The sequence below is a fragment of the Colletes gigas genome, unplaced genomic scaffold (assembly GCF_013123115.1).
Source record: "Colletes gigas isolate AHSC1104 unplaced genomic scaffold, ASM1312311v1 Colletes_gigas_Sc00012, whole genome shotgun sequence".
NCBI classification, from domain to species: domain Eukaryota; kingdom Metazoa; phylum Arthropoda; class Insecta; order Hymenoptera; family Colletidae; genus Colletes; species Colletes gigas.
The window spans coordinates 3183853-3209273 of NW_025106641.1; the positions used below are offsets into that span (position 1 = coordinate 3183853).

A 25421-nucleotide genomic window follows, 5' to 3' on the forward strand; every position below is an offset into this window, starting at 1 on the left:
CCCAGTGTTTCCTAACCTCTTTCCAATCGCGACTCTCTGCCGTAACAGTCGAGAATCTGAAGCTTTATCTCGTCCCTGAACTCGAACATTCGTTTCTCACTTTATGTTCTACTGCGTTTAATTCGAGTCGTATTCATCTGTATCTTGTAATATCGTGCGTAATTGCTTTACACGTTGTCCAGTAAAACAGTACGAAAGGTAAGGACAACTTTAACCTTAAATTTTCTTCGCTCCGTCTCTCAAACTTCTGTTCAAAGTGCTTGAGAAGCTCTGTATCTCGCAACAGTAAAGGTTTATTGGTTCTAGCGATGTTGTGCGGGTTCTTCAATCTGGGTTTCGTGGCGGTAACAGTACTGCAATAGTGTTATTGCACACTTGAACGCGTTGCATGCATTACTTCATTGGACTTGACAAAAGCGGCTGTCGCGATTGATCGCAACCTGTTGATTGCTAAATTATACAATTTTGGTCTCTCACGGAGTGTTGCAACTTTTCTGCAATCCTACTTTCCCCGAGACTTTGATCCAGCCCGTTGTTCCAAACAACGTTATCGTGCCTCGAAACGACGCAGTCAAATAGGTATCTATTTAGCAGTTTGGCCAATTATTCTAACAGACCTAACCTTAAAAGACAACTGTCATATTTATTTGCAAAGCTTATTACGATGTATAAATCCTCGCGTATTTTATTCTCGGATACGGCGAATAAGGTCGTGGAATAAAAATAAAATAAATAAAATAATATATTTCGCCCGGACTCGAACGATCGTTCGGAGGAACGCATTGTCGTACGGTGCGTTCGATTTAAAGCGGCCAGTCGACGGACGCTCGATCACTTTTGGCGCATTCGCAATTACTTATCGCCGGCGTCGGTAAATAACGGCTCCCTAGATACGCGACGCGATTATTCTTCGTCGACGGCTTTTGTTTCACGGGGCTTCCTATCTGCGTTTCTTTTATTCCTTTCTTCCCTTTCGATTCCCGTGGACGTAATTTAACGGAAACTGGCCCCCGACGATCGATGCCGCGCGATCGGGTTCGATCGATAAACGGAATCGATAAAACGGCGGACGGCAGGCGCGTGAAACTCGTGGCCCGCGGGCCACGCGCGGCTCCGTCCATTATTATCCTACGAATAAAAATAATATTTAACCTTTCTCTCGATCGGGACGAATTTATTATCGAGCGTCAATGAAAGTTCGTGTCCTGTATTTTCCAAGATCAGCTTTTAGAATATCGTTGACCGTTGTAAAATAATTGTACGCCCGCGGGCGGCAACCCGGTAGCAAAGTGCAAATTGGCCCGAGGGCCAACAGGAGATTGACGTGCTCGGTGTACGGCGCAATGGACGTGGAATTTGTCTCGAAGGTATGGAGGGAATAATGCTACGAGCGTCGAAGTCACGGCTTGGACGTTTTCGATGGAAATCATCGAACGTGCACGGAAAAGGCGGGATAGCAAACGCACGCGTCGAATCTCACGTTCGCGGATACGTTCCGCGCGGAATAATGTTTTTTTCCCCCACTGGTGGTATTTACCCGGATAACCGGGCGATCCTCGGGGTCCGCCGTCGTTCGCCAACTTTGCGCCGCGTCGCGAACAGACGTCGAGTTTGCGGCGGCTCGAATTATCGGTCGGCGACAGTGCCGGCGAGTTTGTCGAAAACCAGGGCCGTACGAAGGTGCACCCGCGGCCGCGTTTATTCGCGCGTAACGCGAACGGACCGGCGAGCGGACGCGGACACCGGCGGCCGTAGAGGCACAAACGAAAAACCATACGGACTTGTTGGAGCGTGCTGCAATTTTCCCTCGACCGAACCGTTCTCCTTCCACCTTGTAATTTTCTCTCGGACGACAATGCCGCGCGCTAAGGAGCGGCTCACGTCGTAAATTTATAAATACCTCTCGCGGAAAATAAACCGCCGACATTGATTTATATCGCGCGGTATTACGAAAGAACGCGATTTTCTTTTAGCCTTGATGAAATATATATACAGGGCGATCGGCCACCACCCGTGGGAAAAATTTTAAAGGGGTGTTCTAGAGGCCCAAATTCGACGAAAATCAAGAATACGAATTTTTGAATTTTGTTGAAAAATTTCACAACTTCTCGAATTTTTTTCTCGAAAGTGGGTAGGATTTCGAGGGTATGTATATTCACCAAAAATTATTGCAATTGACCCCCGCATCCGAAAATAATTTTTCCAGAATGATTTGGTATTTTTTTTTTCTTCGTCGAATTTAGGCATCTAATTAGATTTTCGGTAAGGAATTTTTTTCTCGAAAGTGTGTAGGATTTCGGGGGTATGTGTAACGACCAAAAATGATTGTAATTGACCCCCGGATCCGAAAATAATTTTTCCAGAATGATTTGGAATTTTTTAATTTAATTGTTAATAACTTTTTAACAAAGCCTCAGTCAAGAAGTTGATATTCTTGATTTCCGTCTTATTTTGGCCTCTAGAGTCTTCTATTAAAATTTTTCCCATGGGTGGCCGAACACCCTGTTATTGTTTTTAACGGATTTTTCGCAAAACAGTAATGGGCATATTTCGGTTACTCTCGACGCCGTGGGATTTCCACGTTTCGTTCTCGCGTCCCTATCGTTACGAAACACCCTGTATTCTTCTCGTTTTTACATTTTATTCCCGACGTTACGTTTTTATCGCGAGCGAACCGTAAATTCTCCGTTCGTCGGCCGGAATTCGCCCCCGAAAACGTCGACGTGGAAAATTGGAGGGAACGGTCCGCGAGCCAGAGCAGTGGAACGTTTCTACCTGGAAACTTTACGAAAACTTTGGTCTACTCGTTCAAGGTTGTCATAATCCCCGTTTAACGTCCATTTTTTTACCGTCGCGGTACCTTTTTCTTTCTCTAGTCCGTGACCTCGTTCGTTCCCCGACGTAAATCCGTCACAGAGAGCCGCGATGTCCGCGCTTCGTTTGGGGACACCTTTTTTTTCTCCTCTTGCTCCCTCGCTACCCGGTTTATCCCTTTCTCTCTCTCTTTCGCCATCGTCGTCGTCGTCGTCGTCGTCGTCGTCGTCGTCGTCGTCGTCACCGTCGTCGTTCCCTCCCTTCGTCCCCCTTAAACGCCCACTCTTTTCCCCGTGTCCCTCTCGCGAGAGTGCGTTCGATCGACCTGAATTTTTTTCCTCGCTCGAATCGGGAGCCCTGAGAGCAATTTCTCGACTCGTCGCGGGGTGGTCGTCGCCGAGGAAAACCCCGAGGAAAATCGTCCGATCGATCTGCCTTCGGTCTTCAGGTCCGAAACGAACCAGAGCGACGGAGCGAGAAAGAGGGATGGAACGCGGGAGCGAGCGAGAGAGAGAGAGAGAGAGAGATAGAGAGTGAGACGGAAGCAGAGGTGCCAAGAGAGAGAGTCCGCGCCCGAGCGAGAGAGAGAGTGATCGCTGGTACTTGCCGGGGATCGGTGGGAGGGGTCAGAGGAAGTGAGGCTGCGGGGCGCTCGGGGCGGGGAGGGGGGCGAGAGAGGCGAACACAAGTATGTGCAACGCGAGCCGCGCGTATATAGCGGTGGCCGGCTCTGTGTGTTTGTGCGCGGGTGGGCGACCGTGTCCTTAAGGGGCGCTCACATCGCGATATTTTAAACGGTCGGGGGATCGGCCCAATTCTTATCTACCTATAAATATTCCAATAACGAACGGAAGATAACCAAAACGTCCGTTACCGCTGTCGAACGAAAGAAAGAAACATTTCGATCGCGCGATTAAATGTTTCGCGACGAACAAACGCGGCTGGAAATAAATTCAGAAAATTTAACAAAATAAGAGTTTTTAACAGCTATAATTATCTTCGCAAGATTGATTCTCAGGAAAGGAAAGGAGTCCGTGACCATCGTGGCAGTTTAACCTTACTTTTAGTTCTCGAACTTAAAAAAAAAGTAGTCTCGTTCATTGCAGATGGTCGTTAAGTAAAATTGGTCGTGATTTCACGCAACGACCGTCGGTTCCTATCGTGAAATTGTAACTGTTGCATAAATGTCGCGAATGATTCGCTGGACGTTGCACTTATTCGTTATCTATTATTCGAATGAAATCTAGTCGAATCTCTGCGACGAGTCCCGCCGTTGCGGAAATTACGCCGGCTTCTAGCAACGATAAATATCCACGGTTTGCGCGAACAGGGATTTCATCTTTAACCCTTAAACGACCGCACTGGGACTATCAGGGACCCCGGTCTCGTTATTTCGTTGGTAATTCATCGACTTGCTCGAATTTACTTTTATTTCACGGCTTTATAACAGAAATAAAAAAGCAAACCATACGTAAGAGAATTATAAAAGCAAACCATACGTAAGAGAATTATAAAAGCAAGGTTTAACGAATAGGGCGATCCTACGATATTTAAACTATTTCCACGGAAGAGAATCGGTACAATTTGTCGATTATTTTTACCTGTGCACGTAGAAATTATTCCGTACGTATACGGAGACTGTAAGAAATGTAGAAATTTAAGGAAATGTATGCAAGTAATCGTAGCCCGTATCTCAGGAAGCAACGTGGCACGAACGCCTCGATGAATTTCGTTGGAAATACGAGATTCCGTGGAAATTTATCGCAAAAGCGTAGGACGTGTCGGTGTGAGGTCAGCTTTAAGCCGGTAGGGTGGGCAGGATGAGGTACACGTACCACCACACCGAAATCTTACGAGCCTGCCTCTGCTAACTACCTCCTATCTGCCCTGCCCGAGGCCCTGAAAACGTTCTACGTTACGCCTCGCGGGGACCCATTTCGCGCGAACCTCGTGCACAGGGGCGTACATCGATTTTCCGGTACCGGGTGCTTTCCTCAAATTTCGACACCCCTACGAAGGACACGTACCTTTTTTTCCTCCAACGTTGCTGCAATCATTCAACGAACCTACAAGCTTACAATCTTGCATTTGAAACAGTACTCGTACGCTCGGGAGCATTTTGTCAAAATAAAAAATAAAAGGGAGAATTTCACTTCTCGTTACGGTGGATGTTCTTACAAAATCTCTTTCACCTGCTTACGGGGGTGCACCACGCTCGACTGAGAGACACGGGGGGTCGCAGGTCCGATTTCGAAAACAGCTTTCGAGTTGCCGCAATGCAGCTGCTAAGAGCGGCGAAGAACTTTGGCCTCTCGCGATGTCGAAAGAATTTCGGCGAAACCAGGACCGAACCGATTCTTTCCACGAGCCCCCCCCCCTCTATCGCAGTTTTCTCGGTTCCGCGCGGAACGGACGTGCTTCCCTCCCCATTTGCCCCCTCCGTTTCGAATTCCACGCCAACGCTAACGGTCGCGGAGACCCGGAATGAGAAACGTCTCGAAAACTGCCGATTCGTTTCGCGGGGACGTCTCGAACGATCAACCCTACGGGTTCGTAAACATTTCGAGGATAATAAACCAAATCCAGCCCATACATTTCCCAACGTGGTGATTTTCTTCTCTACTTTTCACTCTCTCGTCTTTTTATAGCAATTTTATTCTCAATTTAGTGGTAAGATTATTGAAAACGAAAGCTTTCGGTGTGGACTTTCTACAAACAGGGGGCTTGATCGATCAATTAGCGAGTAACCGTACCGAACGGTGTAAAATGTGTGAAACACGGAGACAAAGGGATCAGTGGCATAAACAGAAGAACGAGCCCCCGAGACACTATGGCGAAGCAACGCCATGACTCAGCTTGGCTATTGTCGAGCCGGGCTGTTGGATCGCGCGAAGAACGTCTAGTTTTTCGCGCGCACAATGGGCCAACCTGGCGTATTAGCATCGATGTCGGAAGCGTTATGCGGTCGCGGTGACGGGATTTTGACAGGACTCCCATCGATTCCAATTTGTACTTTATACTCGATCGTTTCTTTCTCCGTCCTCGATAATCGCGTCCGCAATTACTCGCTTCCCTCCCCACGCTAATTCTCGGTCCCGTTCTCTCGTGGTTCCCGGTCGTTTCGTATCGGGACAATCATCCACGCCGATACGCGATCGAAATTAAGGCCAACGTAGACCCCCGAGCGATCGAAATTCGCGAAGCACTGCTAGGTTCGAGAGGAAAGCGTGCGTACTCGCCGCCAGAGGGCTACGCTATTGACTCTCTCGCAAGCGCTCGACCGACTACTCAATATCCCCACCTTCCTGCAATTTTTTTCATTCTCTCCACTAGCAAAGCGCGCCATACGTATAAATTCTAGGTGTTTAAATTACTCGATTCTGTTACGATCGTACGGAAACGTCGACGAGGGTGGATAGGAGAGAGGCGATACGCCTGCAACCTGTGCACGCGAGGATGTTCTCTGCCCCATGGACGAGTATTTATGGGTTCAGGGTTAAGCGTGTGTTCTCGCGTAAGGAGACCTAAAAGGCGAAAAAAGAAAAGAAAGCGCAGGCGCGTGACGAAAACGGGATTAAAATAAAAGTCCCCGTGAAAACGACGCCGATCCCCATGAAAAGGGAAACGAAATGAGATTTTTTTATTTTCGAATTTTACCCGACGACGAGAGGACGGGACGAACCGACTGGCAGACATTCGGGAATTGCGATTCCAGGGAAACGCCCGGGGCGACGTGATTTCACGTTGAACTCGGCCAGAGTCTTTCTCCTTTATCCGATGCGCAGCGGCCGAAAAGCGTGCGAACGATTTCTGAAACCTTTTAGCTCCGGAGCGCGAATGACGGGGCAAAGGGAGTCGGTCGAAGGCGGTGGAAAGAGCGGAACGGACAGAGGAGAGCGCGGATGGATCTCGGGGGCCTTTAACCCAGACCTGTTCTCCGCAAAGCACGGGGTTTTTTTAACGCCGTTGAGCGATCCCGGTCCGCGGGACCGACCCGGAAACACGGAGGGGTTTCGGTGCGCGCGAACGGAAACGAATCCTCCGCGTCGGGGAACCGGATCCTGGAAATTGGTTCGAGGCGCGAGAAAACGGTCCCCCGTCCGACATCAAACGCGATTGCGATCGTCTCGCGATCACGAGGAACTTTTAAATAAGCGTCTCGGGGACGCTCGACCGAAGCATGGACCGTTCCAACTTCGCGGGTAAGAAGTCGGTAGACGATCTTCCTGGTTTAAATAATTTGCTGGCCTCGGTCGCGGAGTTATAAAACGATGACGGTATCTTCCGCCTGAATAAATGGACTTTCTAAAGAGACAATGTAGTGATTTATCGCTGGCAGCGGAGTGGTCGTGGACCTTTCGATCTGTTGTTTAAATATTTGACCGGTACAACTCTATCGCTGACTCCGTGAATAATGACTGGACGGAATGAATCGAGGTGGTTTCGTTAGCTGCTTATCAGCGTAGGCGATCTGTGTTGTCGATCGAACAAGACAAATTTACCTTAAATCTCGAATTACTGTATTGGTCCTGTGCAATCGATCAGGGCAACTCTCCTCGTTGAACCGAGTTTCACCTTTCGTCGAGCTTCAAACCTATGGACTGATACGTTAAAATAGAAATTTAAACTTTTTAGCATGGGTCACAAATGACATGGTCTAAGCAAAGATCAGCAAAGTATCTAGAAACGACCGTGATCGTTCGTCTGTGAACGGAAACGTGTCCCAAGATCGGCAGTTTTTGCGGTCGGTGCTCGAAAAAGAACGTAACGCTGTCGAGTCGAGCGTCCAGAGGTTGCCGAAAACGACTTTCTCGCGCGATCGCGAGCCACGTCCAATCCAGAGCCGTTCCACGATTTGTCGAACCGGAGCCCCGACCGTTTCAGGTTCCCGGTTCTTTTCTCGATCTCCGAAGGTCGCGATCCTCGGAGAGCCTCGATAGCCGCGACCCCGATACTTGCACGCGACCTAGTCCGTTGCATGAATTCGCGCTATCCATCAGGCGACCGTTCGTTAAAGAGAACTGTCGTACGGGATGACGTTTTTATTTATGGGCACTTGGTCGAATAAACGGGAATATTTCATCGATTATGGTAATATTGTGCACCTGTTTAGGGAACGACCAAAGGGGCGTAGAGTAGAAAACCTTTGCCTTACGATTTAATTTCCAACTGTGGGTGCCTAAAGCAACACCAAGGTTTGACTCATCACGTCTCTGAGACGTCATTGTAAGCTAAGGGGTTAACTCGCCTAATTAACTGAACTATCAAAAAAATCTACGATCGAATCCACTTATCTGAAACCGTGAATCGAACGAGCTAAAAATCAATAGGCCTCCAATCGTACGAACTGTTTGATAAATAGATTTCTACTGACCACCATTGCCAAAATACGAAATCACTGGTGATGGGATCGGTGTTGCAAAGATCGGTCTTAAAATATTAAATACAAGGCGGTTGGACAGGCGTTAAGTTTTATTACCTCGAGGATAGCTCTTCCTGGGAGCCAGCAGTGTTTGCGTATCGACTCTGTCGGGGATAAGATCGCGATTATGCCCCGTCGTACGCACGATGTAACTTAATTTGTAGGAAGGCGTAAATGTAAACTCGACGCTTCGTCGATAGGATCGGAAATATCGTTCGACGACCCGCAAAGCAAACGAGGTGAATTAACTTTTGTCCGATCTAGCAAGTTTACAGTTAGTTCTTTCTAAAATTCCAATGGCATCGCGTTCGCCGCGGTCTGAGCTAAATTCACCGAGCCATGGGGGACTGTTCAAATCTTTAGTAGCAATTTAGCTACTGAATAGCGGATCTTTCTCGTCGCGGAGTTTAATCCAAAGGCCCAGGGCCAATCGCTGGCAACCTGGCATCGTTACTCTGCAAGAATAAGTATCGCCAGAGACGTAACCCTACCGTGTTCGCCGTCAGAGGGCTACGCTCTTGTCTCTCTCGCTAGCGATCGACCAATATCCCTCTTCTTTCATTCTCAGACTTCCTCTAGCAGCAAAATTATGTCCAAACGCTGTAATCGTTAACGTTTGCTTCTCAGGATCGAGGACATGGTGTGGATCTCTTAAACAAAATCTGACACTCTAAGAAGATGGCGGACGTGTTCTCGATGGTCAGCCTAGATAGTCCAGCGTGTTGCAAAAGAGTTGAACGCGTAGACCGAGTGATGCATCGCGTTTACAGGCGGACAAGGATGGTCGCTTAACGACAAGTGAAATTAGAAGTGGTCTTCCGTAGGAGACAAGAGCAGATCGTCGATAGGAGAAGCCCACGCAAGAGATCGAGGATACCAGGGGGCTACATTGCGCGAGGCTGCCTCTTATTGGATCGGTAGCCTCGATAATTGCAACGAATCTCGTTACTCGCAGGAATTTTCAGTCCCGTTTTCCTGCAACTGTTCGATCCTATTCCCCAGCCAAGAATTAGCGTAACACCGAGCGTAACAGCGAGATGGCGATTAGATTCCGTACGGAGGGTGTAGGGGGTGGGGTTCCGAGATATAGCACCGTAGCGATAACAAATGATTAGGTACGATACGGGATCGCGGATAATGAACGTTTCGTGACTAGAAACGGCGGACGTTGGTCGTCGAGGTCTCGGGGCTTCGGACGAAAATCGAATTTCGGCCAGCGAGTGGCACGACGGGAGGAATTTCTTGGATGGAACGTAGGGGCGGCGAGGCAGGCCAGAACGAAGAGTGGGGGAGGGGGGTGAGGGGGGGACAACCCGGGGTCCATTCGTTCGTTCGTTCGTTCGACGATTACAATAAACGCCGCGTTCATCACGCTCCGCCGGCGAAAATCAATGAACGTCCCGGTCCGCGGAAACAATGGAAACCGAATTTCAGGGCCTCCGGTGCGTCGAGGAAACGGCGCTGCCCGAGGCCGCGCTTCGCGACTTGCGGACGCGTCGCGACGCTTAACCTACCCGTCGAACGGACAGAGTCCAGAGTACAGAGTCCACCGGAGACTCTTCATCTTTTCCCTAGAAAATATTCCCAACGAGTCGAAATACTCCAAAAATCCTTTAACCTCGAACTTTCGAATCGTCCAATTATTTTTGATTTTCAAAAGTTTCTGTCAACGATGGGTTGGTAAAACAGTATACGGTTTTCAATCGAACACACGAAATTTCGGGCTAGATCGCGCGAAAGAATTAAAAATGGACGATTACTCGAGTAGGGGGCGAGTACGCGTTTTCAAGCCGCGGTGCTGACTTTCGGAGTTTTTCACCGTGTTCCGTGTAACCCGTTGGCTTCTAACGCCGCGAGAGCAGCGGAGGTATTGATGAAAGGTGAGGCAATCGATCCGCTATACGCTGTACAGGGTGTCCCATTTTCGGTCGCGTACTCGCGGCGGCTTTCGTCGCGGTTTTCGAGTAAATCCGCCGTTCGTTGCAATTCCTGCTGCTATTCCGTTGTTCCAAGAAGAGGACGTTCCAAGATCAAATTCCAGAACGACGAGGGTAGGTACATATTTTCGAACATAAACTTTACCAATTACATAATAACGCGGACTTCGAATACGATGAGAAGCGTAGACAATTTTAGCGTCGATTGTTACACAATGCAGGGCGAACCTAATTGTTTCTAACATGAATTCAGGACAAAGGGAATTGCCATTGTTTTGGTCAGCCTAACAGATTCGTCGCGCAAACGTTGAAATTTCCAAATTTCGTCCCTCATCGGCGGGGACGTGGCTCGAAATAGGACACCCGGTATAATTTCCGTCGCGTTTAATTGTTCCCCAGCCGGCCCGCTTATCCGCAACGCCGTGGGCGAGCGAAAAACGCGCGACCGATTCTCGGAAGGAGCCTCTCGACTCTCGCTGGGGAACGACGGCGTAGAAACAACGGGGGAGAAGGGACTCTGCAGGGGCTTGCGAGGGGGGGTAGCCGCGGGAAGAGGGCGAGGAAGGAAGCCAGAAAATGTGGGGGCGTAGATTCGGTCGTCCTTAGGGGTTTTCGAGCTGCCGCGGGCCTTCGGAGGGCCAGGCTTAACCGAAATTGAAGCAGAAACACGTTTTTTTTTTCCTCCGTTACTCTCCCCGGAAAGAATTACACGAGATTCCGGACGATTCCAGCCGCTAGAAGTTCGTCTAACGAAGAAGATTCGAAGCGCGGAACCCTTGAGGTTCTCGAGCCTCGAGGAGCTTGGCTTTAGCTACACAATTCATAAATACGAGGATCGTTCGATAAGTCCTTAGGAAAAAGATGGAAAAACAAATTATTTTGGATAGATTTTTTTGTTATTTTTTAACACAATCGCCTTTTAGTTCTATACACTTTTCCAAGTGTTTCTACACCTTTTTCAAGTCATCTGAAAAGTAAGATTTCGGAAGGTTCTCAAAGTATCTGTTTGGGGCGTGAACCGTTGACCACTGAGCCATTTTTTCAAGTTTGGTAATAAAAACGTCACCTGCCAAATAATTCCATGATTATGATTTAATTCCATGATTTTGTACCCATGTATCTTCTTGATGCAAGAGTGATTTGCCTAGTGAGTCACGATGCTTACTAAAAACAAACCATTTCTGACGCAACGAGCGCCATGTCTTGGATTTTCTAAGGACTCATCGAACGACTCTCGTGTTATTCACCGAGAATATTTCTTTCTCAATCTAACCTGGTGTACGAATGAATTTGGAAACGTGAAAGAACGGTACCATCAGGGACACCTGTACAAACGTCGGTCGGGTCCGCTACCTGCGAAATTACATTCCCCGTCCTCGCGGTGAAAATGGGCTGCGATCTTAATGGCTAACGGTCCTCCTTAGGCGATCTATCAAGGCGATATCGCCGCAGCCCGAGACCGAACAAACAACGAAATCGAGCGCTCTCGAAGAAAGGGTTCCGCCGTCCGAGGCGGGCACATCCCTTCTGTCGATGGTCATCCGGTCGTTTCGACCCTCGACCGCGCCCCGATGCCTTTCACGTGGATCCCGTGCACGAGCGTCGGGCGTTTCGAGACCGGGCTTTCCCACAATGCTACATCGGTACGACAAATACGCGGCGGCGCGCGTCACCGAAAAAAGGGCCACCGTCGCGGCAACAACAACCTACGAGTAATAACCCTAAGTAATCCGAAAATTACCGTGCACGTCGCGTCGGGTCGCGTCCGCTCGAGGGTGAGCGCCTCTCCTCTCTCCGCGTCCTTCGTGTCCTGGAAGAGCGGAATCCGAGGACGAGGGGTCGTTTCGCGGCAGCCGCGAGGTATTTTCGTTCCAAGACGACGGGGCGAGGGGACGCGCGGGGACGATGGAGGGAGATAGACGGAAACAGGCCGGTGGACGTGGAACGAGAGGGGGCGGAGGAAGGAGGGGAGCCCCTGCTACCCCATCGAAGAAAGGAAGGCGGTCACGTAGCGCAGAAAAAACACGCTTCGATTCTCGAGCGCGCGAGCGCCAACGCGGAAAAAGCGCGGCCCGGCGACCGGTCGGGGCGAATTTAAGGACGAAAGCCGCGCGGGATAATAATGATTTCGGCCGGCTCGTACGTTCCGAGTATCGTAAAAGTTTAATGCGCCGCTTTGCATACGCGGCCGCGTGTAAAAGGCCGCATTACGGGTAGTCGTTTAACCACCTATCCCCTGTTCCCTCCGACGGCTACCTACCCCCCCCCCACCCCCCACTTCGGGGGGCTGGGCCGGTTAACAAAAGCCGCATAAAGAGCGGACGCGATTCCGCGACAACGGAGAACGTTGGAAATTAAACGGCGGATTTTCGACGAGACGCTTAGACGCAGCCGCCCCACCGGTCTGGGGTAAACTCGGGTTACAGTCTTTCCCAGAAGAGCCGGTGATATCCTCGACACTCGATACCCGATGGAGGGATGGACGGTGATAAACATCGTCAAAACATCAGGTGTGTCGCGATGAAATCGACGAAACGGTTCCTCTTATCCTGCATATACCCAAACACTTTTCTTGGATTCCAGTAGAACTTATAACCAGACTGCGGATTTTTATGCAAATTTATATTTTGATTAATAGAATTAACCCCTTAACGTTCATGCTCGAGTCTGACTGCTTTGAAAAACGATATTTGTTTAATCTAATGGTTTAAGGGATGATAATATTTGTTTTCCTTCAAATTATACGTTGGATACAACATTGTAATTAACAAAAACCGCATTTTTAGAAACAAATCCAGTAAAGAAAACTGATTATTCTTAATTGACCCGAAAAATATGAGCGTTAAGGGGTTAACGGAATGAGAGCTTTGTAGAGGGTTGTTTCGATCCCTAAATATATTAATTCGTATTTTGCTTTATGTATTCCTTATATTTTTGCATGTTAAGTGCACTCTGTTTTGAAAATTAAAATTTCCTGTAAATGCATAAACATCCGCAGTCTACTTATAACACTGTATTTTGTTAAGAAAATTGTATTAGGTCGACTACTTGTTAGAACAATCTTTAAGTGATTCACGTTTTACCAAGGTTCTGAGGTAGGTGCTATGAGGTTCATCACAGAGTCCTCTCACCAAAAGGCAAAGTCTTCCCCACTCCGTGGCCAGATCCTTCTAGAGAATCCCTATCTTACTACACGTGCAGTGTCAGCACCATGGCTTTGGGTCATCGAACACATGCACGGTACCTTTGAAGATCTGTCATCCGGGCTCCCTATCACAAACATCAAATGCTACCTTCAATTGTTACTTATCCGTAAACAAAACATCCGCGACTCTTAGAATTCTGATGGCAGACTTATGGTTCCGGTATCGACACCTGCAATACTCTCGAGGATCTGGTCAAAGCCTCAAATGCATTGACCCTGACACGTGTCACCCCTTGACAAATGAATTGACGCTAACATACTAGACTCTTTCTGACCATTCTTCGATATTGCTAGCTTTTTGTACCGTTGCTGGAGACAGGTAGAGGTAGGAACCATGGTCAAGGGGCAGTGTGACTCAGGAAGGGTGAGAGGTAGAGGTTCAGGATGAGTGGAGGATTAGAAGTCGTGATTGGGATGTTTGGATGAGTAACGTTTGTGATGTGACTGAATGGTGTTTGTAGTCTTTCTGACCATTCTTCGATATTGCTAGCTTTTTGTACCGTTGCTGGAGACAGGTAGAGGTAGGAACCATGGTCAAGGGGCAGTGTGACTCAGGAAGGGTGAGAGGCTCAGGATGAGTGAGGATTAGAAATCGTGCTTAGGATGTTTGGATGAGGATGAGGATGAGTCTGTAATCTCTGTGATGTGACTGAGTGGTCATCCAATCAAGTTGTCTATACTTTTCTTCGGATCGTAAACAGCAAAATGGCGGGAGTTATAGAGAAATCACAAACACACAGACTCGGAATTTTATGTCACAAGAAAAACTTGACTGATATTTCGCGTCTATGGAGTAAACATAGATGGGATGGGTAAAGATAGAATGCTGGAAATCTGAGTTACAACGATATGGGATATTTCGTGTGGTTCAAACGTTCGAAAGAATCAAGCACGGATGCGTACATAACCTATAAAACGATATTTTTGTATTATCCAAAAAACCCAGTAATCCCAGTTATCCCAGTTATCCGCAATTTCAATCAGGAAGTAATCGATATAGTACCCGGGTGCCGAAAATTCGACTCCAAGAAAAAAAAAAGTTCGAACATACACTCGAACGCAGGTCTCTAAAAAGTTATCGAGGAAAAAGAACCGCGATGCTACGGAGCTCCTTAAATATCGCGGCAATTATCCGTAGTTAGCCCCTTGCTTCGATTGAATGTACGGGGAGGGAAGAAGTAGCCGTCTGAAAGGAAAAACAAACATAGAGGCGAGCGAAAGAAAAAGTAATAAACCGACAGTCGATAAAGAGAATCGAACGATAAGGATCTGTCGAGAGCCGTCGTCCCGGCCCAGTAAGCAACAGAGGAATCGTGTATTAAATGCCGGCAAAAAGAGGCGAGCGACCGGGGGAATATATCTTACTGGCCTGTCAGGATACATTTGTCACGTTTGTCCGCTATTTTATCCCATTATTGCCTCCCTCCCGGTACCTACCCGCGGCCGGTGAAAGACTTAAAGGTAAACACTCGGAAAGTTTCTCATAATTTCAGATTTCACGGGCGAACCGCGACCGGGAACGGGAACGGGAACGGGAACGGGAACGGGAACAGCGTTACGCGATGATCATTTATTCCATTTTCGTAAAACGATCTGTAACACAAAATTGTAACGAATGAAACGAGAAAAGAAAATATATATAAAAAGAGGACACCGTGGCGAAGTCGGAGGTTACGGTAAGTACGGTGAAAAATGCGAAAGGAAAAAGAGAAAGAGACTCGTCATCGGTCGTGGTCCATTCGCGCGGAATATTACGACTCGGTGACGTCTGTTAGGACAGTTCCGCTTTAAAAAGAATACTTTAAAAGCCGGAGGGTTTATAACGGGCTGGGGTATATAGTACGGCGTATAGTATAGGGAAGGAAGAACTACATATAGAGGTGTAACGAGCAGAACTCAACTCACGAACTCACTCCCAGTTTTTAGTGGCAACTTGTTGCTCTATGCCCATTCATACGGCTCTAACTCCCATTACGTCACGTCACATCAACTTATAATAATGGTAATAGCGGGACCGTCTGCGAAACCCGAATTCGAAACACGATTATTCCTGTCTACGAGCTTGGTTAAATGTTTTCCCTCGACCGACAAATTAACCCCATGCTTTTTCGCGCGTCGTACGCACACGCCGTTCGATCGCTTTCGGATATCCAATTGTGCCAGTTTAAAAAACGCGATTTTCACCCAATTCTTTTTTTCTCCCCCCCCCCACGGCTCACCCTTTCCCGTAACATTTATTACCGTTTCCAGCGCCGAAACTTTTATTTCTCCTCGAATATACGCATTCTGTTGCGATTCCCATGTGTATCTTCGCCGTTGTTTTTTGGATTAGCTTTCGAAATCGAAATCTCGAGGGCCGTTCAAAATGAGATAGAAAAACATAGAAAAAACAAATTGTTTTAGGTAAGTTTTTTTTTATTTTTTAATATAATCTTTTAGCTCTATACACATAGTTCTTAGAGAATGATAGAAAAACAAATTATTTTGAATAGATTCTTTTCCATTTTTTAACATAACCCTCCTTTTAGCTCTATGCACATAGTCCTTAGGAAACAGATAGAAAAACAAATTATTTTGAATAGATTCTTTTCCATTTTTTAACATAACCCTCCTTTTAGCTCTATGCACATAGTCCTTAGGAAACAGATAGAAAAACAAATTATTTTGGATAGATTTTTTTCCATTTTTTAACATAACCTCCTTTTAGCTCTATACACATAGTCATTAGGAAACAGATAGAACAACAAATTGTTTTACATAGATTATTTTTTATTTTTTAATATAATCTCCTCTTAGCTCTGTACACTTTAACAAACGTTTCTCCAACTTTTTCAAGCCATCTGAAAAGTAAGATTTCTGGAGGTCCTCAGAATAGTTATCTGTTTGGGCGTTGACCTCCTCGTTCGTCGAGTCATTTTTTTAAGTTTGAAAATAAAAAAATGCCACTGCAGGCCAAATCTTGAAGGAAGTTTCTTGCTTCGATGGACAATAAAAATGAAACCACATGGTGAATATGACTGAGACTTTGACATCTGTCCAGTCAGCCATGATGCTTACCAGAAACAAACCATTTTCGACGCTACGAGTACCAAGTCTTGGATTCGACAACGAATCTTTCGCTCGTTTGCAATTTATCAACCAAAACGTTAATTTCGTCTTCGTTATGCACAAAAAATAATCGCCGAAGCGAAGATCCGCGAGGCTCATTTAATATTTCGAGATTAAACGAACGGAACGGTACGGTTATTACGGTCGTTGAATCGTACCGTTTTAAAAAACACGAGACTTTAAAATCTCGTAAAAAAATAATCTTGTATAAAAAAAAAGAATTTGCTCCAGCGTCGCGCGTGCCACTTCGAATTTTACACCTTTCTCCCGAGTCTGTTTTTCCCGCTGCAGTACGACGATAAACGCGAATAAAAATACGAGTCGAAAATTACGCGTCCAATAATTTTCGTAGAATTACATTCCTAATTGCAGGATGTCGAAAGTTACGGGGCAAGACTGTTATTTTGCTAATAATTTATCCGTTAACTTTTAATAAATAACCAAAGGTGACCGATATGGTGGAGTGGGGGGAGGAGTGGGAAGGGGGAAATCCATTTTAAAACGCAATCTTCGAAGACGCGATTGACGTAGCAGTATATTTCACGGCGATCCAATTATGCCATGCATATATCGCACCCGCGGTAGATTGCACCGGCTTACGTAACGTTACATTTTTCATAAATTTCTTTGTGAAGCGGCCGCGAGACGCGTAATCGTTCTCCCTCGACTTCACACTTCACGTGCCGCGGCGTCCATGAATATGCGGCGGTGTCCGCGGTTTCGTGCAACCATAACCGCCATATATTAAAAGAAGCACCGGTATTTATATCGTGCGAAACCTTGGATATTCGCGAGGCGGACCGACGCGTTCCGCATTCTTACGCGCGAACGTCCCGCGGACCGTTCCCCGTTCGACTCCTGCAGACCGGCAGAAATACATCCCCGCCCCCCTATAGAAACGAAAAGAAAAATTCCCTCTTCCTCGAAAATTTCGTCCGGTAAAAGCGCTCCTTCCGTCGAAAAGCACGAAATCTCGAGAACCCGTTAAATGGAGCTCGAGCCAGGAAGCCGGAATCCGTTTAATAATTGAACGGCGTAACGGCGTCTGACGAGTGCATTCCGCTTCCTTCAGTTTTCTCGTTGTTGGATCGTCGGAACGAAAAGGAAGAAAATTGCGGGGAACGTCGTAAATTATTTTTGTACACGCACCATCGAAAGTTAACCGAACCCCGTTCCAGAGTGTAATGTACGGGGGTCGTTCGATGAGTCCTTTGGAAAATCCAAGACCTGGTGCTAGACAATCGTCAAAGTCTCGGTTATATCCATCACATGGTTTCATTTTTATTGTCGATCGAAGCAAGGAGCAAAATCATGGTATTGAAGTTCGACTTATTACAACAACGTTGAATAATAAAAAAAAATCTGCCAAAAATAATTTGTTCTTCTATTTTTTTTTAAGGACTTATTGAACAACCCTCGTACCTAACAATAGTCTCTTGATCGATGTCTAAAAATTTTTAATCGTAATCGTGCTCCCTCTCGTGTCCATTTTTTGCCGCCATTTTGTATTCGTCTGAAAGAAATCGGAATTCCAAACAACGCTCGACTTCCTCCGCGCATTTTCGTTTGCGCGTTTCCTTTCAACCTTTTTATCGCAAGATTGAACGTTCCACGCGACATCGAGTCCTCCGAGCCCCCTCTTCTGGACCAGTGGCCGCCATCGTTGGTAATATTCTCATGAAAATCTTGCGTGCACCTCGACGCATAAGTAACCCATTCAGAAACGGAGAAACAGTTTACAGTTGCGTGCACGGTAGCCGCCTGTTACACTTTCTCGCACCCTTTACTTTGTCCCTACGACAACTCCGCGATGACGTCAGCCACGGGCAGCTTTGAAGTTTAACAAACATCGATAGCAGCAGCCTGGCCAACGACGGTTCTGTTATCCTCGGCCTTCTAAGCAAATACGCGGGCTAGGCTCTTTGATGTCGTCTAGATGCTCGCCCCCGCGATTGGTTCGAGACCTTCCGACTTTTTCACGACGATTTAGTGTCCCTGGATCGTCTGCTATCGGAACCTAACCTCAATTCAATATCATCTTTGAGATATAAATTCAAAGCTACGAGGTTTAATTATTCGACTATGTTCGTTGTCTCGGGATCAATACAATCATTTTTGGTCAATAGACATACCCTTGAAATCCCACCCACTTTCGAGAAAAAAATTCGAGAAGGTGCGAAATTTTTCGATAAAATTAAAGAATTTCAAATCGTTCTAAAAAAATTATTTTCAGTTGCAGGGGTAAGTTTCAATCATTTTTCGTGAATAGACCTACCCTTGAAATCCTATCCACTTTCGAGAAAAAAATTCGTGAAGGTATGAAATTTTTCGACAGAATTCAAAAATTTCAAATCGTTCTGGAAAAATTATTTTCGGTTACGGGGGGCAATTGCAATCATTTTTGGTGAATAGACCTACCCCTGAAATCCTACTCACTTTCGAGAAAAAAATTCGCGAATGTATGAAATTTTTCGACAGAATTCAAAAATTTTTAAACATTGCTTTACGTTTAAAACATTGCTTTAAGTTATAGTAGAAAACTAGACAGGAACATATGGGACGAGCTAATATATAGCCACGAAAAATGCACCGCCATTTTGGGCGCTCGAGTCGTATCCACGGTTCCAGATACGAACAGTCAACACGTTAACATCGGGGAGACTGTTAAAACGATCGATCGCGTCGCGTCCGTGGCAGGATTTACTCGATAAGCCTCGCCCGGCGAGTTCCGACTATCAGATCCGTACGAAAACGATGATCTGAAACGTCTGATCGCGGAGAGCGAAAAAGTTTCTTAATTGCATCGCGCTAGACGCGTTAATAAAACGTGCCCGGGTATTTTTCTTTGCCCATCAGTTGGCCGGTAACGCTCGCGCGAGTCGGCCGAGATAGCTCCGGGCCGATATCCGTTGGACATTAGCGGGCTCGTTCGAACGAGAAAACGTTCGGGGCGATTAGATTATCGTCCGGGTACCGCGACAACGCGGAAATCTCGAGGATCGCGCTGAAACTTTTTGCGACCAGCGTCGCCACGATACGCGTATAATGCATCTGTATCGGGCTCGTTGAGGCGAGCGTTTACCCATCATCAAGTTATCGCTGTTCGTCACGATGATAGAGCGTCCAGCGCGCCGACCCGATCCCATGCAATTTGTCAGCAGAGACAAACTTCGCTCGGGGGCTTGTTCCTGGTCGCTTTTACGCCGCGCGAATACGCGTGAAAAACGAACGGAGCCGCTCGATCGAATTCCGCGCCGCCTTCTTGCGAGAATTCCTTTATCATCGTCGTCGTCCACGGACAGCCATCGGGATCGGCTGTTCCGCGTCTCTCCACAATTTCGTCGGGAACATACGACGGTATGCGCGGAACGTAGGCCTGTCCGGATACTCGAAACATCCGAGTAGAAATTGGAATCGAATTTATAACTCCCCTTACCGAGCATTGCGCGTTACCCGATCGATCGTGTAACATTTAGGTCCGGTGTGCCGTTCTAGATTGCTAATAACGCTGCGAGACGCGTAGCGGATATAGATAGAATTAAGCGGCGAAACGATCAGAAGAATCTAACCGGGGTAAAAAGAAAGGAAAGGAAAATAAAACGACGTTGACCCTGTGTCTCCGCGTCGATCGAGGCTCCCATGGCTCTACCCGCGTCGTATCCGAAATTGGAACGGCTTATCCCGCGAATCGAACGAGATTTCGTCGTATCGAAATAGAATGTTTGTTTCGCGGGGACGAAAGGCAGGGCCGCGCCACAGTCTGCTGGCACCGTGTTCGGGCATTCGGCGACGTGACTTCCGACACGGCGTGATCCGTAGAAAAAGAAAGACGATGGAAGCTCGGGTGATCCGACGCACCGGAGGTTCCGGGCTCCGGCAGCGATTCATTAAACCGAATACGTTACACCACCCTCGGTAATCCCACGAAGGGATCCTGGCAACCGATAACAGGAACTCGATAGCGAGTTCAGCAAACCTAACCTCGAGCAAAATTTCATTCGTATACACGGATCTCCATTATTTATTTATTCACGAGATGACTTCTCCGTGCGCGTAGATTCGCGATGTTTAAAACAATATTAAGTAGCGGAGATCGACGCACGATAGTTTCTTAACTCTAGATACATAGTTTAGAACTCGCATTCGTGCTGACCCACGATAGAATTACTGTTTGTGGGAACGATACGATCGGATTTATTCAGAATAAAACGCACGAACTTTCCGCCCGATGGAATTAACCTTCTGTTGGAGATACTCCGGGAAAAATAATGCATTCGGTAGCGCGAGGGATTTTTATACGTTTTCAGCACGTACATAACCTCGATTAAGAGTTTTCCTATTAAAGGTATTCTACTCTAAATTTGTCTAGAAATAAATCTTCTATGTTTAAAATTATTTCGAGGAATTCTGCGCGCTAACGTTTCACGCGTTCCACAGTAACATGATTTACGTGGTCGCAGTTTCGAAGGTGTCAAGTTACGTGGCCGGCTGACTGTTTACTTGGCCTTGGTGTCGAAAGCTTAGCAAAACTCGACGCGAGATCGCGGTTAGTGCGCCGATTGTTTACGTGCCCGGCTGCAACCTCGAGAAGTGTCGCAGTCGTATTTTTTGTCCGGGACCGGGAGTCGACGCGTTTCGTTCGCCCGTAAGAAAGAAGGTTTAACGAGAGAAAGAGTTTAACGAAGATTCTAGTGCCGTGAGGCGTTTTCACGAGGTTGTACGTTTTAAAAGAAAGCCAGACGCTAACGGCCGTCGTGACGCGTACGCAACTTTATTGCTTCGGTAGCCATCTTGTCGTACGGGCTCGAGATTTATCTCGTCGGCTCATTACGGTAGCGTCTTGTAATAATATTTCGAATACTCTCGTGTGTCTCGTTACGGTCTACAAAATCGGTGTAAAAGACTGTTTTCGACGCTGTGCGCATCGAATTGATCACCGAATCGTCTTGAAAAGCGGTTAGTTCGAGTTAGATTCACGCGAGCTAACCTAAAATTACAAAGTGCGGGAGAGTGTGGGTGACGGAGAACCACACGAAGGTATGCATATAATGCGAATTAGTAAAACCGATGAAACTACGTAGAGGTGATGAACATTTATAAAATAATGAATTTAAAAATTTCAGATGAAGAAACAAGGAGAGGAATCATCAATCTTCGTCTGATAACAGTGGCGGTGAGTTCACGTTTTATTCTATAAAAATATAGTGTAATAGCGTGAGACTCGAAACTTATATTTTATGTTACGGATTTGACCAAAAAGTTAGCAATGAACAAATTACCGATCAAAAGTGCCAACAGTTTCCAGTACTTTTCAGTCGCACGCCAATTAAGAAATGTGCTTGTTCTGTAAGAGTAATAATAATCGCGATGGCTATTACGAGCAATATACTTGGTTTTCTATCGCTACAAAATTGGTCGAGACGACCGTCCAGTTCGATAATCGATGTAAAATACAAGAGTCGAGGTACTTTCGCAATCTCGAGCGGAATTATTCGTTACGCGCGGAGCGAAACCGAAGGAACGCCCGGGCGATTTTTCGCGTTCCGTTGAATCACCGTGGCCGAGGAGCACCTCGCAGCTTGGAACGCGGAACGACTATCGTGTGTCGACGCGGGAACAGAGACGGGCGGAACGGTTCGAAGCGGGACGGAGATAGGCGAACGTCGGACGCGTATAACCGTCGAGGCGATAAAACGCCCACACGTATACCACCTTGGTAACTGTCGCCGGGGCAATTGAATTAATGCCAGCCTACAAATTGAAGCCGGTGTGGGATCCGCGCCGAGAGAGGCTCCGTTGCTTCGATAATTGCTGGAAAGTGGCGCGGGTTCGCGGGATCCTGGGCGGCCGCGTCGCGACGTAACGCCGATCCGGAATTCGAGTCATCGGGGGACCTTCTTTCGAGGCCGACGTCCACGCCGATTTCCCTCCCCCTTCGACGCGCGAGGCGTACTTTAATTCGTCAGACTTTCTTGGTACAGACGTTCGATGTTTTAAATACGATTTTCGATTTTATTACAATTTTGTTCGCGAATCGATCTCTGCGTGGTATTCTTCCGTTTTACTTGCGGCGTATAAAAGCTTGCGTATAGAAAAATTATTCCCATCGGTCTCGGAAGCGCTTATAATTCAATTGGAAATCAACTAGCGATTCCTCGTCCGTTTCGATACGCGATGAATCTGAAAAGATTTCGATACGTGTCGATTCACTGGTATAGCCGTTGGAATCGTCGATCTCGGGCGATCACTTATTCGTTCTCAGCGAAAACAGCACTTTATACGTGGAGGGAACGAACCCGCGGAACGGTAAAAGAAATATATCTCGTGCGAGCGGCTTGAGAATCGATGCCATACTGATCTCAAAAGCAGGCTAGCCTTCCACCCGAGACATTGAACAAACTGTAACAGTACGAGAGCGAGAGAAAGAGGGACGAAGAAAATGGTACACGCAAAATAAATCGTCCCATATCTACGGTGGATTAAACGGTTCGGACGCCATCGCCTTGCCGCCGTCTCTGATGGGCTAAATTGTCAGATGGTTACTGATATTATTATAATTTGCATCGCGTCGCTCGATGCCCTCCTCTCGCGTTGCAAAGTGACGTATGTACACACGATTCACAGAATACAAGTATCAATAGGAATCTTAAACGATGAACCGTGTTGTATTAATTAGTCCACTAACAACAGAATAGTTTATATTATTAAAGTAATATTTTGGTAGAGGTTATGGCGTCTCGTTTAAAACTTGAGGGGGGGGACCTATTTCCTTTTAAGACGTCCGTTGAGAAATCCAGCCACGCTAGAAACTTCGTTCGAAATGTCCGTTTTGGGTTTCGGAATTCGATCGAGTTGCACGCAAAAAAGATATGGCTACCGATCAATCGTAGTCGGGTGGCCGTCGTCGAGCACGCACGCGCCAATGATCTCTCCATAATGAATGAGAGAGCGGATCGAGCAAGGGCGAGCGAATTCGAGAGCACGTTACAGCAACTGTTATGCAAATTCGGCGAATGACAGACCGAACGCCGCGCGAAGAACGATTATTCGAGGCAAGAGAGCACAGAAAACTCGAGGGATCGGTGAAGGGGGGGAATTTTCAGTTTGAAATTTTCAAGAATTTTTTTCAAAAAAAAAAACAAAATTTTCCAGGCATATTTATACATGCCTCAAGAAGCTTTATGAATTTTTCTGTGGCCATATTCAGCAAATATTTTAGTGGGTGACTTCACCGATTTGACTTGCATTTTTTTTTATATAAAAAACTACAATTTTCAGAGAAATTTGAAATTTGAAATTTCTACAATTGCTGCCCCCGGGCGAAGTTAACATTGGTTTGCTAATAGATAATTTGTAATCACAGCCATGTACTGTTTAACGTATCGTGCTGGCAAATATAGTTGTGTTTAAGGAAGTAATAATACAACATGGCACGATGACGCTATTTCGGAAAATACGATGTCTAATTTCTAATGCGAACCAGTTACGACTTCAAATATTTATTTCTTCGTCATTTAAACATAGTTCTACGCACGGTTCGAACAGCATATTTTCTGGATTACCGGTTTCCCACTAAACGCAAAAAAAGTAACGATTTTTCGAGACGACAAACCAGAATCCCTTTTAAGGCCGAGATCTGGTTTGTTGAGTGATAAAATGAGGAACTTGTATTTTGAAAACAAGGCGTCGCGCGAAATTCAAAGTTGACATCGTGATTTATTAACGTTTAAGCTATAAATATACGTATCATCGGAATATAAAAGTATCTGGAAGAAATTAATTATAGAGGACGTCGAGTCGTAGCCCCCAACAACAACAAAAAAAGATTGTAGGCGTCGATGAAAACGATGTCAAGATCATCCAGTGACAGAAAACTAAGAAAAGATTCTTAATCTCTACGAATGTGACTATCTTGATCATTATTAAAATATTTCAAATCAGTCTGGAAAAATTATTTTCAGATGCGGGGGTCAATTGCGATCATTTTTTGTCAACGGATATACCCCCGAAATCCTACGCATTTTCGAGAAAAAAATTCGAATAGGTAGGCAAATTTTTCGGCGAAATTAAAATATTTCAAATCATTTTGGAAAAATTATTTTCTGATGTGGGGGTCAATTGTGATCATTTTTGGTCATTAGACATACCCCCGAAATCCTACGTATTTTCGAGTAAAAAATTCGATTAGGTAGAGAAATTTTTCGGCGAAATTGAAATATTTCAAATCATTCTGGAAAAATTATTTTCTGATGCAGACGTCAGTTGCGATCATTTTTGGTCAACGGATATACCCCCGAAATCCTACGCATTTTCGAGAAAAAAATTCGAATAGGTAGGCAAATTTTTCGGCGAAATTAAAATATTTCAAATCATTCTGGAAAAATTATTTTCTGATGCGGACGTCAGTTGCGATCATTTTTGGTCAACGGATATACCCCCGAAATCCTACGCATTTTCGAGAAAAAAATTTGAATAGGTAGGCAAATTTTTCGGCGAAATTAAAATATTTCAAATCATCTTAGAAAAATTATTTTCGGACGCGGGGGTCAATTGTGATCATTTTTTGTCAACAGATATACCCCCGAAATCCTACGCATTTTCGAGTAAAAAATTCGAATTTTTAGACAAATTTTTCGGCGATTTTGAAATATTTCAAATCATTCTAAAAAAATTATTTTTGTTGAAAGGGGTTAAATTACAATCATTTTGTAATGTAATGAGCACTCCGGTTGAAGTATCGATGGAATGATTCGAACAAACGTCAAGGATAACCCCAGACATTCTGAGAGACGTTCAACGGTAATCATAATGCATAGAAAATTTGCTCGCTGTTCTACGTGTTAATAGTAAAGTCAATTTTACATCGAAACAGACCCAAAGACCACTTTAAAGACGGAAATGGTTCGAAAAATCGTCGCGTTTGATCTCGATCGAA

At 46.1% G+C, this 25421-nt stretch overlaps 1 long non-coding RNA gene across 1 annotated transcript in view; it reads left to right on the forward strand.

Moving 5' to 3' along the window:
• Window positions 1-21065: 21065 nt before the first annotated feature.
• Window positions 21066-25421, forward strand: part of LOC122398881 — a 61464-nt gene continuing 57108 nt past the window's right edge. The window contains exons 1-2 of the long non-coding RNA XR_006259227.1: window positions 21066-21523; window positions 21610-21659. This is a non-coding gene — a long non-coding RNA (uncharacterized LOC122398881). The remainder of the gene's footprint in view (window positions 21524-21609; window positions 21660-25421) is intronic.